This window comes from Mycteria americana, chromosome 7 (genome assembly GCF_035582795.1).
Source record: "Mycteria americana isolate JAX WOST 10 ecotype Jacksonville Zoo and Gardens chromosome 7, USCA_MyAme_1.0, whole genome shotgun sequence".
Lineage (NCBI taxonomy): Eukaryota > Metazoa > Chordata > Aves > Ciconiiformes > Ciconiidae > Mycteria > Mycteria americana.
In genome coordinates, this window is record NC_134371.1 from 44603273 (window position 1) to 44616394 (window position 13122).

Genomic DNA, 13122 nt, shown 5'->3' on the forward strand with positions numbered 1-13122 from the left:
CGTGTATCCTCAGCATTTTGCATGTTTTCTTAAACTTTTCCAGTTTCTGAATTCTAAAAAGAAAACCATACAATTATTAACAACATAACACAAAGTTACGTACAGATTACTGCAGCGATCTCTGGAAACCGGTAACCAAGAGTGTTCTAGTGGCAATAAAAAGGTATCATTTATTGGTGGCAATTATGGGAAGCATTGTTTAAACAACAGTTTTATAGTATGTTGTAAAGTTCTATTGAAAAAGGTTAGCATGGTGGACTTAATTCAAATCAGCTTGATCAGAAATTTAAGTATATTGTGAAATTCTTAAACTGAGCCTTACACGTATTTATTACTGCAGAAAGTAAGTAAATGTAGGCAGGCAATTATTCATGTCACAGCCATAATGTGGCTTCCCCCTGTTGTTCATCGGAAAATATTACAAACATTAATTATTCAAATCAGTAAAGAACTTGGTGGTGTTTAGGGCAAAGAAAAAACCTAAGTACTATAATTTTTCTTTTGTAAATCACTGCATTCTTTAATAAGTTGGATTCCTTCTCCCGCTGATTTAATACTTACAGACATATTTCTAGTCGAAATTATTGTCTGTGTGCTGCTTTTTTCACCTGATTTAAATTAGAAAAATAAATTAATTAAATACTCCTGGTGAAATACTAGCTCCACTGAAGTAAATGGCAAAATCATCTCTGATTAAAGTAAAACCAGGACAATTTTATTTCTCCAAGTCTGATTAGAAACGTTAAGGTTTGATTTTTCTTAACAACACTATTCTTTGTTTAGAGATAGTCCTGCACATAGTGCTCTGATTAATCTGACCAGTTGCATTAGCCAATCCAAATTTTTTGAAAGATAAAAATCTGTCTCCTGCATTAAGAGAGTAAACATGTTGAAAGGGCAGCGTTATATGAGAAAGAAAAGAAAGGAATCATTTCAGACAAGATCTGAGAGAATGCAAGACAAATGTAGGTTTTCAGGATTGTCCTAAGTGAGAAACGTTTTTGGGGTCTTCCTAGTGGATACATATCCACGTCTAGACACAGCATTTCTTTGCACTCCTGTTCTTGAAAAAGAAGCCAAATTGTGCAGTCCTAGAACATCTTACTCGGAATTACTCACCAGAGAAACGGCTTGCAGGACCAGGCCAAATGACAGAAGGCTGGCACCGCAGCCCACTGACACTGGTGAATATTCTCTCTCCGATTCTGTGGGCTTTGAGCCAGGAGCTGCACGAACATGGAGACTAAATTTCTCTCTTGTCTCTAAAGAAAGCATAACCTTCAGAACGAGACAGAATATATAGGACAGCCATGCCGCTCTGTGCTTTGGACTTCATTCTTCAGAGATGCTAATCCAAGCACCTGGCACATGCATTAAATTGACTTCAAAATATTTCTTCCTCCTTCACCCAAATACAGGACACAAATTATCCTACTGGAATTTCCAGAAGCTACTGTAGTGTCGGGGACTTTATTCAGTTATTCTGCAATGTTGAACAATTCTTCTGCGCTTCTCACTTGACACAGACTTATCTCGACACATACCTATATACATATCCTTGTCTTGCCTTCAGATAACCAGTACTTTCATATTTATTTAAGTCAGTCAAAGCTACAGGAAGCAACTCTCCATGCTTACACGTTCTAGCAAAGGCAGTTGTCATAATTTTTGTTTGGATAGTCCTCTACAGCAAAACATTTTTCCCAGAGTAGTTTTTATGTTATGAATTTGTACTTTTGTATGTTTTTTTCTTTTCATAGCTTTGGACCAAAAACCGGTAGTGCTTGAAACATCTACGTGTACAGATTATTTTGCCAGCTTTTCTTGTAAGATCTAGAAAAACAAATCTACTGCAATCAGTGAATTCATGGCTTGCATGTCACTATAAGAGTATTCCCCTCTACAAATTGATTTTATCATAACAAATGATATCAAATACATTTGGTTCTAATTTTAACTAATTTGATTAATATTAGAAAAGATAGCTTTTTAGCCGCACTCGTTTCTGGCTCAAGTGTGCTTCTGTTTTTGGAAATGGGATTGCGAGCAAGCATCCTTTGAAATTCCTGGTATTTGCTACTGGTAGGAGCAGAGGGCTAGACTGAAGGTCTGATCTAGCTTGACAAAAATCAGCGTTATTTTCCAGTTTGTCCTCTTTTCAAATTGGACTTTAACAGAGGATAAAAATACTGTCAATAACTATTTCACTGCTAGAAAAGAAAAGTTAGCTATGCTTCTCTTTTGCACTTCAGTTACACGCTTCAATGTAGATTTCTGAGTCTGAACAGATGCACAGTGTTTTGAATCTGTGAGACTGATGCATATAGCAAATAAATAATAAGGGAAAGAACAAGCTAAGAAATAGTTATCAGGCTGCAAATATAAGCAGTCACTGGGAGAGATGTGGTAGTTTGCTATTTATCATCCTATGAATCCTTATTTCACCATTTTCCTTGAGGAATTTGGACTTACCTGAGAGTAAACGATCAAGTAGGCTGCTGTTGCCGCATGCGTCTTGATCCCACAACTGAGAAGCAATAGAGAACCATCTGTAACAAGAGTTTTTCAGGAATAATTATCTAGCAAAATAACAAAAGGTTGGCCAATATCCTAAAATCAGTAAAATAAAATGCAACATCAGGAAAGCTGAGAACACTGATTACTATTATATCTTAAGACACAAACATATACAGGCTCATGATTTCTGTTTAATTCATAGAGGATAATTAACTTTACCAAACAAATACATATCCCATCACAACAAGGAGCCATGCACATAGTATCGGTAGGGACAGTAAGACAAGTTTAGAAAGTAACCAATCGGCAGCTTAGAGGTGAATATTTTTCATCTGCAAAGATACTTGCATAATTACTGCTCGGGCTGCAGGCACAAGTGTTAGACAATACCTCTCATTTTCTTTTCTGGCTGTCCAGCAGAGTATTTTTTGACGTTATAAAAGAAGTGGGCTACAGAAAAGAAAGTTAAATGGACACTGTAAAGTGCATGAATGGGATGGTGTGCCTTTTATGTGCCTGCTAGCACATTTGATTTAAAATGCTGCTGCATTGAGGCTCTGAGTATCAGTCTTAAAGAAGCTGCTGCTTTCTTTCTGCTTTTTTATTTGAAGATGCCTTGCTTCTTGTATATGAGATTACATAGACGAGCTGTAACTACATTAGCTGGAGTAATATCCTACCCCATTTTGTCAAAATTGTTCTTAATAATCAAACCCTTGGACAGATGTGGGTTTTTTTGTGAATCTGGCTGGAGCAGAAGTTAGAAGTTAGAGCTGCTGCTGTTCATTACAAGCTACTTGAAATAGTTTATCTGCCCAGGAGTGCTTTCCACATACAGGAATGTTAGAATTGTCCTGAGTAAATCCATTTCTTCTGCTATTTAACCTGTAACACAGCACTAACATGACGCTAAATACATAGTAATCAGTGGTTCAAAACACTGATTTTAAACCATTGCTGTTGTGGATGGACCCAAATCGAGAAGGTCTCGAGAAGCTCAATCACAATTTACCACTAAAACAGTAGCATTAAAAGACTATATGACTTGGAGTGCCTAGATCTTTTACAAATAAGATCTGAATCCTGAGATCTTTTTGCCCGCTTACGTTATAACAGCAACAGATTAAAACTGGAGAACTCAAAAGTATGGCTGTGTCCTTGTACCTATTCAAACTGTCTAAATGCAACATGTTTCCAGAATGGACTGTTGAATTCTGGTGAAATCTGGAGCTTTTTGATTAAATTTCCTTGATTTCCTCATTTGGATCTGTCTGAAACAGAAAAATAGTATTTTAATGGGCAAAAACTTTAGCAAAACTGAAAAATGAAGTAACGTATAACACCAGTGAAAAAACAATTTTACAGAACTAAGATTCAGTTCAGAACAGTTCTAAAAATGTCCAGAGTTCTTTTTTTGTTTTGTTTTGTTTTATTTGTTTGTTTTTAGAAGAGAAAAGTAACACGGAAAACCATTTTTTGGAAACATGTTCTCCAATAACTAGTTCCCAAAGGCCTCTCCCTTCAGCCTCTGAAGAATTTTGCCATTAAATTAAATAACATTTCATTATGAAAACCTCTTACTTCAAACCAGCTGAATCCTCCAGTTTCTTTTACTACTTTTTTTCCCCAGTATCTTTGAACATTTGTGTTTCCTCTGTATCATTTTTGCCCGTGTAAAGCCAATCGGTGCCGGATGGCACAGGCAGTCATATCAGCAGAGTGTGCGTGATAAGATCCTAAAAAGAAGGAGGTGCCTACCTCTAGTTTCCACCATGTTTCTCCTGGAGAAGTGATGACCTACCTGATGTGGCTGGGATGTCCATGACAACCCAGCACGCTGTGGGACTTGTCTGGGTTGGCTGTGCAAGAGGTGGTGGCTTCCACAGGGCCTGTGGGCACCTTCCCTCCCATATGCATCCCACCCTCCGACATCCCAAAACTGCTTTTTGGGAGTGGAAGTCGTAGGCCTGGGAGCCTTGGGTGGAGGAAGGGATGAAACCTCTACCCTGGCACTTGGGGCAAATGTGCTCCGGCTTCAGAGCTGCTAGGGGGAAAGAAAAATACTTACGTTTATGTGTACTGAGCCTGACTTGTGATGGCGTGCTGCAGGAATTCTGTAAGGCTGCTAGCCTCGCGCCATCCCATGCAACACGCTGTAACGCTAATGGGCAGCAGAACCCTGATAAGAAAAACTAATTTAAGCTCCTCTTTCTACTTCCGACTTGCATCCATATGCTATGATCCTGGTTGTGGAAACACTTATGCATGTCTTTAACTTCCTTATCCTGTGTGATACCACTGAAATGTATTTAAATAGAATTATTTGCAGTACTGAACTTAACTGGAGGCATAAACCAATAAAATCAGAGTTCGGTGTATAATTTAAACCAACTCTGTTTCCTTCTAAAAGAGTTTAAAGATTTCCAGGTATGTTAGTAGAGTCCTAGTGCAATATCCCTGTAGCTGCTGAATTTTGCCTTGATTGTTGTCAGTGGCTTATATTTGCGGAGGAATTAGCATTAGAACGAATGGAAGCAGTTGGATTAATGGTCAAGAGTACAAATGGTCAAAGGCTGAAACTATAATTTGAATATTTTGCAAATATGTCACTGCCATATATGAAATACATTCTGCACATATGTTATTATTTTGCTGACTGGCATGGAATGAAAAGGCCTACTTTTGGTATTTCAGGTTACAACAGATGTTATTTCTTCTGTGCTTCCAAATTATGATACTTAATATTCAGCACAACTTTAAAGTAGCTGTATGGGAGACAGAGATAGTAATTAAGCGTGCCCAGATTTTGGGTTTTACTGCCAATGTATAAATACAAAGCACTGGGTTTTTTAGTTTGTGTCTGAGCCATGAAGAGAATAAGCAAGAACCAGCCTGGGCAGCTTTTAGAAAGCCATGGAAAAAAGTTGTTTCAAACTCAAGCCAATATTTCTAGGTTTTTTGATCCTGATTTCCTTGCTCACAAGTGAAAGTGGTTTCATGCTCCTTCCCTTTAGGCAAAAACATTCAGGCAACCCAACCCCTGAAGAGGAAAGGAGAGCAGAGTCCAACAGTGCTTTCACAACCATGCTAACAGCATTTAAAACCTAGTTCCACCCTCTGCGTGCAGTTCCACATGGCCACCTCCGCAGGATAACAGTTTGCCCAGAGCATAAATCCCCTCGTGTGGTGACTGTCAATTGACTCCGACTGTAAGACGCAGCGAGAGCAAAGGCGGTGGTGGGAACACATGCCAGTATCCGCATCGCTGCTCCTCTGCTCGGTGCTGATGCTGACATGTGTCAGAATGGAGGCTGCCATTTCCTCTCTGGCTAAGAGGGGAGTATGTCCTAGGGTGCTTCTTCACCTGCAGTGCTAATGGCAGTCCTGTGCAGAGAGGTTTCTTTTCAGATCCTCTAGAAAGCCGTTATTTTTCTCCATCCTGAGTAATACTGCTTGGATAACTGACCAGTTACTAATGTCAAAAGGCAGAATACTAGTATGGCCATATATGATACAGTTTTGTAATGTTCTGTTTGCTTTGTGCCGTGTACAGTCGAAATTCAGAATGTGTGGTTTGAATCCTCTGCAGACATAGACTGACCCTAATCCAAGGTAAACCTTGATCCTCTATTATTCAATATCAAAATGAAGACCAGCAATAGGAGACCGAACAGGTAAATATCTATGTCTTCCCCAGAAGGAAGTGTGCATATGCTGTACATTTAAATTCATACAATGGTATGTAATGAACTTAAGAGTTCATGGGATCAGCTCTTTACAAGATAGTGTTGTCCAGTGTGCAAATTCCTTTGTGGTGAACGTCAGCTAACCGTGACCTTACACATACCACTGCCACTCCTCTGTCCTTAATCAAGTTAGGCAATGATTACACTTGAGCAACTTTCAAGGCACGCAGACCTCTAGACTCCAAACTGCAGAGCCTCTGCGATCCTCCTTCATGTGCCCTGGTTTTGCACTACATCTTGCCTGAAAGGGAAATAGGATCATAGGTGAGTGTTTAGTTATACACATGGAGCAAATGATCGGAATCAATATTATTTGCAGCAACCCTCAAGTTCAGCAGCCTGTCAAAGGGAGTGCAACAGGCGTTAACCGGGTGTCTGTGCGTTGGCCTTAGGAGCAAGGAACGGTGGCGGTACTCCCACTGGTCCTGGAGAACCCTTCCCTGCATGTAGGTGTTTCTGGGCTACTGCTGCAGTACATGTGTTATCATTAGTTTGGCATTAGTGAAAGTGAAATCCGGTGTACAGCGCTGGGAAATAGGAATGCAAAGTTTCTTAAAAATGCTTAGTACGATGACAAATGTAACACATACATAAAATTATTATTAGACTATTATACGATTTGTTCTGTGCACTGTCATTGCACTATTGTTTTCTAATGGACTTATTTACATGACCAGAACACTCACTATGTAGACTCTGCAGTAGATAAGGGTGGTAGGCTGATACACTGCTATGACATATGAACTCCAACCACCTATCTAATAGCATCTTCTTTCTTCAGAGACTTTTTCTGCTGCAGCTCTGAATCTTGAAACACTTTTTCTTATTTTACCTTTGCCTGTACTTGTATCACTTCAGTGAAGTTTTGCCCAAATTCACACTGGAATTGTGAACAGGATCAAAGTCTGTGGTGTAATTAAACCCATCCCACTCACAAGAATTCAATCTCTTTTCCGAAAGCTACTTCATATATATATATATAAAATGAGTTTGCTAGTGTCATCTGTTTCCCATTACCTATGCTTTGAGACCTATATATGAGGAAACATTAAGTAAAACATTTTTATTAGACACTTCTAAACTACATAAGAAAATTGAGAAAGTATTCAACAAGTAGGGCAGTAGGTGAAGTGAACTAGCTGTACCCAAGGCAGCGTTTGCACCTTAGGTCATATGGTGTGACAGGGAGGCTGCACAATTTCAGATTTATCCAGCAATGACTGCATCCAGCTGTGTGGTAATAGGGTAAACTTTGACTTCGTAGCCAAAGATGACAGATTCACGCTGGAGCCTAAACCTTGGGCCCTGTGACTGTCAGCTATTCTCTCTGAAGGGTTGTTTTCTCCAGAAGTCTTTCTGAAGACGCCGTTGATCACTGTATCTAGAAAATGACTGTGCAAATGTGTGACAGTATTCTTTCAAAAATGCTACTGCATGCTTGGAATTAAAATAGTAGTGTTGGCATCGTATGCTGCATGGACTGCTAAACCCATTTTTCATCCTAGTGCTACAATTTGGGCTTTCTGGATTTAGTGAATCTTAATGGTGCTCACATTCCTATGTAGTTGCTCGATGACACAGGTATTTGGAGCAACCATAAAGGCTTCATGCTTCTTATGGATGCTTCACAGTCCTATAAATGTGGTTAGATGCAACTTTTTCTGTGCTCTATTAGGAGGATTTCTCATTTAAAATGCCAGTAGACCTTTTGGATGTAGCAAAAAGACTGTAGATTTCTGTACCCTAATTTTCAGAAATATTTATCTGTATTGGCATGGGGAAAAAAGTCCAATTGGCCAAAGTCTGGCCAAACTGCAAGAGGCCAAAATGTAAGAAAATGAAACATCATAGTGGGGAATGTAGGCAATTAGAATGATGCACCATAATCTATACTTATTATTAATCAACTGAAAAATCACAGCTTCATGTGACATGGTAGAACTTTATCTGATTATTGGCAACAACATATCTACAAGTAAAAATTATGATTTTTAAAAACTTTTTAAGAATAGTAAAACTGTTTTAACAAATGTGCTAGCACACTGGCAAGTAAGCTACTGCTCCCTGTGATTTTGTACTTTATACATCCCCTTCTAAAATATGGCCAAAGGCCTTTCTTAATAAAACAACTTGTGTTTGGAACTAATTTCTAGATGATTAGTATCTCCAGTGTTACTCATAGGTAGCCATTGACTGAATGGAGTAGTATTTGCAATGCCACATATTTTCTTTGCAAAGGGTAAAGCCTTCTCTGTTCTGTTTTGGTCCAACTGTACATAGCAAATAGCAATAACAAAACTATCACCAACTTAAATGATTCAGGGTTGATTCTTGTTTCAAAGGCTCTAATCCTGTAAAGTACCAGATAAATTTCTGTAGGAGCCAAAGCTACTCAATATTCTTTTTTTTCAAAAGCACGATAGGAAATATATTAAATTTTCATCTAATCTGGCCAGCATTCTATTTTCATAAAAACTTTGCTTTATGATTTTTAGTCTTTCTTGGGGATCAAAATAACATGGTGTGTATCTTCTGTTTTTAAATAAAAATTTAATAGGGAATTTGAGTTTAGAGGAAAATAGGGCTTCCATCTCTGTTAGTCTTCAGGCAGTAGCATAATACTACTACTAATTGTGGTAGCATAGGAAGGCTTTAATAGCAGTCATTTCTCCTAACTGAAGGAGTACATCTGAGCACACAACTACCCTTCATTAGCACCTTTTCAATCATTTCAGTGCCTGCAGGTCAGCATATTTTGCATTGCTCCATTAGAAGTGATGGATCCGTATTGAAGACAATGATTTGCAGCTTTATAGAAAAAAATTTTAAAAACCCCAGTTCTTTATCAGCTTGCTGTAAATAGGCAACACAGCACAGTTGACTTGAAGGGGAAAAAAAAAAATCTATCTCCCATTTCTTCATCCGTGAGAACTAAGGCCTCTCTGCCACTAGAGGGTGAGACAACTACAAACCAAATCCTTAAGTCTTAGTGATTCCTGTAGAGGGTACAAATGCAAGTTATTGTGCAGACAGGACCTTGGTTATTTATATTTAGGAGAGAAAGATGCATACCATGGGCATAGCAAGTACTCATATGCTTAAAGCCAGAGCTGCAAAGAAATATGGGAACAACCTGTGATAATGAACAACAGTGGAACAAAACTCATTATCTAGACAATAGATTTTGGGGCCTTGGGAGGCATAGTTACAAAAAATAAGTTCTGATCTCAATTCAAGTACTGAATCAAACTGTTCTGCTTCAAGAAAGAACTACTTCTCGCTTAAAATGTCACCCTTTTAGTCGAAAATCTGAAAAAAGATCGAGCTTCCTGCTTGCCTTTGATCTACACCATCTATGCTGAAGATTTGCTTAGTTGTTTTCCCGTAGTTCTTTGAATTGTCTAGTATTTCTTTCCTTTTACTACAAGATGCTCTGATGCAGTTGCCCTGGCGTATCTTTCAAAACCGTGACTTGTTTCATGTAGTTTAATATGGCTATGCATCTTGTCCTGGCAGAAAGCACTAATTCCTACTAACATGTCCAATGTTTCTTGACTAAACGTTTTACAAATAAGGCACATTTTGATGCCTGCAGAATCTCTTAGAAGATCCTTTTCTCTGAAGACTTCCCTAACTCACAAAGAAAATATACCATTCACATTTCAATTTATAAAAGCTACTCTTAAATCAGAGGTTTAACAAATCAATATGCTGTTTCTTCAGGAACAGTATTTCCTGATTTAAAACAAAAATCAAGTCCCAGAGGGTACTGTAACATCAAGTAATTTTTTTCTTTTTTGTTCTTACAAGTTCTCTGAAGAATTCTACCTTTAACTATGTTTTGACAATGCCTGCTGCTTTGTTAGTCTGTTGCTTCAACAATCTGAAGGTCCAAATTCAACTCCCCTTTTTTCCTGAAGAAAGACTTTGATATTGAGTTTGTAAAAAATACTACAAAGGGCATGTATGGGGTCAGGAGAAACAAAACTTTGTGTTACTAAGCGGTAGTAAAAGAAGAGGCAAAAGAGAAGAAAATATTAAATATTGTGGAAGAAAATACTAAGTATCATAGACAGTTCTAAACTATCGCCTGGGAGACTTTAGTAACTTATTCAGCTTATCTTAAATGAAAGACAATTGTAGCAAGAATTAGAGTGAAATTTTGAGATTCTAGTCTAGTTAGAAAAGGGCAGCATACATCTTTGTTTAGGGAATTACAATTTCATGCTACAGATTGATCAGAATTTCATTGGAAGCTTTTTGTGTTTATCAACAGCATTTAAATTTTAGGGAAATTAACTGCTGAGTTTTAAGTTACATGTAGGATTTTGCATTTTCTGGCCTAAAAACTTTGCATACCCAGGCTTAGCTGCATGCCCAGATTTTGTTGGCTGCAAACTTAAAGCATAAAACCAGTCCTTATTGAACCTTGTTGAAATAATAGGGTTTAAGAACATATTAAGCTAATGTTAAATAGAAACTCACTCTGCTGTTTATGTTGGTTTGTTAATGGTTCTTGTATAATATTTGCATAACTTCAGAGAAGCTATAGAATGATTTTCCCTTTTTTAAAAAAAAGGTGCTATTAGAGCAATGAATGCTTGCTATTCTTTAATTTTTGAGGATTTTAACTGAAAGGAAACAAATGATAACATTCCCTCATGCTGACATTAAAAATCCCTGGCCCCTTTCTATGGGCTCTTTTCTTTTAGTGTCCTAAATACCATAGAAGTAATAGAGCGTTTACAGTTGGAGTCAATGATTGCTTTCTTCATTTCAGAAGAAGAGATTTTGAACTCTATCAAATAATTTTAACCCTCAAACCTATCCAAAAGCTTTACTGGGAGGTACAAATGAAATCACACAGAACAATCAGTTAGAATATTGTTTTGCTACTCTGAATATCACATGAAAAGTATGAAGTGCTAAAAGTGTTTTTTATTACAACATTGGCATATTTAGCACAGTTCCTTATTCTACATAGTCTTTAGCATCTTTCTGCTTAGTGATTTCTATAGGATTTGCAGCTATCCAAACACTTTGCAAGAATACATCCCAAACCATTTTTTTTTCTGGACAATAGAACATAGCTGTTACGGTTGGGAAAACTGGAAATCTGTCCAGTTTTTACCTCCTTCTGTTACAGCAACAATACTAGATGTTAGCTGCCTACTGGTTTCTAAGGCTCAGAGCCAGACCTGATGCCAAATTAAATGACCAAACTTACTATCAAATTCAATCACATTCACTATCAGTCTCAAAGTCCTGTTAGCAGAAAGGCCCTCTCAGTTGAGATGCAAGAGCCATGATTCGATTTTTAAGGAACAACTTGAGGTAAAAAGCCTGGTCCTTGTTTCAGTTTCTAAGGCATTGCTGCTGTCTCTCCCTAGAATCAAAATGCCAGAGGCTGAAAAAACACATCTGTATGACACCTGAAAATGGTGTTAGGGGAGGGCTGGTGCTGTTTAACTTGATTAATAAAAAAAAGGATAGTAAAATTCCATGAAACGTCCGTGTTAGCTGAAGGACCCATGCAAGAGAAGAGAATTCAGGCACGGCTTGTTCTCTTCCCATGATCTAATCTGGGTATTAGTGGTCCACTGTTGTACTGTTCACATGTACCTCCTCATACCCAAACAGACTTGTTACATTGCTGTAACAGAACTCTTCTCATCTGGGGTCAGCGATGGAGAGCCTTTGAGGCTATGGTAGAGGGAATGATCTCCCCAAGCCCAGGCCTGACTCAGTGAACACTCATCTTTTCACCATGGTATGGTTGGTGGAACCATAAGCTTCTGCATTTTATCCAGCTTCCTTCAGACTAGTAACTAAATTAAAGCTATTTATATGTTTTCTTGCAGCACTTTTGCAGGCTAGCTAAGAGAGAAAACAACTATTTAAGTACGATTTTCCTTGCACTCGGTGTCCACCACTGTGCAGAGCAGTTCCTCAGGCTCTCTTGCAAAAGAAGTGCTTGTTGCTTTGGTGCCACTTCACTGCTCTGGGATTTGGGGAACTTTTCTTACCCTGCCTGAGCTCCTTCTCTTCTCTCTATGGCTTGGCCGCCAGCTTTAGCTGATCTGACATTCCTTCCCACAGAAACGTGAATGGGAATGGCAGGTAGCAGCATAGTGGTTATCTGTTGCTTATTTCAAATGTGGCTGTCAGATAAAAGCTGAAAATGCTATTTTGCAAACGGCACCTCCAGACAGGCTATTACAGGACTGAGCAAACAACCAGAAAAAAACCCCTACCATCCATTTTCTGAGACCTTGAAAATAAGGGTAATTTTATGATACTTGCAGGTTTTGGAGTTTGACAGTATTTTTAGGCCTGAAGAGCTTGGTGATAAACATTTGAATTCATCATTCTAACAGTTTTCAACTTTCAAAGTAAATTATTTGTTTTAAAGGTTGAACATGTCACATGGTAATAGCATCTAACCAGCAGCTATGAAATGTCTAAGGAATCAGGGGAGACAGAGAAATCTCAGTAAGCAAAAGATAATGACTGGGACAGCAGAGCGCAAACAGTAAAACCAGACAAGATGGGGGAGAGGAAGTCTAAAACCTTGGTTTTGACTTTATTGTATCTTTTTGGATCATGTTATAACATCATAAAGATCATGCCTGTCATATAAACTCAATCTGAAAAGGTGTTTCAGTCAGACTTCGATTTATGGAAGTGCCAGAAGGAAACAGAAGGTAAGACAACGGACCAAGTTCTGACCATGGTTGTACATGATGAATTGGTAACAGGAAGTTTAAAACCTGTTTTTACTCATTTGTTTTTTTGTGATATGTCACTAAAGCCCAACACACAATTGTTTTGGTTCTCATTCTGTTTTCTTTTTTCCAGA

At 38.2% G+C, this 13122-nt stretch overlaps 1 protein-coding gene across 1 annotated transcript in view; it reads right to left on the reverse strand.

Moving 5' to 3' along the window:
• Positions 1-13122, reverse strand: part of LOC142412626 (uncharacterized) — a 50728-nt gene continuing 37606 nt past the window's right edge. The window contains exons 3-6 of the mRNA XM_075508175.1: positions 3682-3788; positions 2473-2549; positions 1120-1262; positions 1-53 (exon numbers count right to left, since the gene is read on the reverse strand). The gene's annotated coding sequence lies outside the window, so the exon portion shown is untranslated. The remainder of the gene's footprint in view (positions 54-1119; positions 1263-2472; positions 2550-3681; positions 3789-13122) is intronic.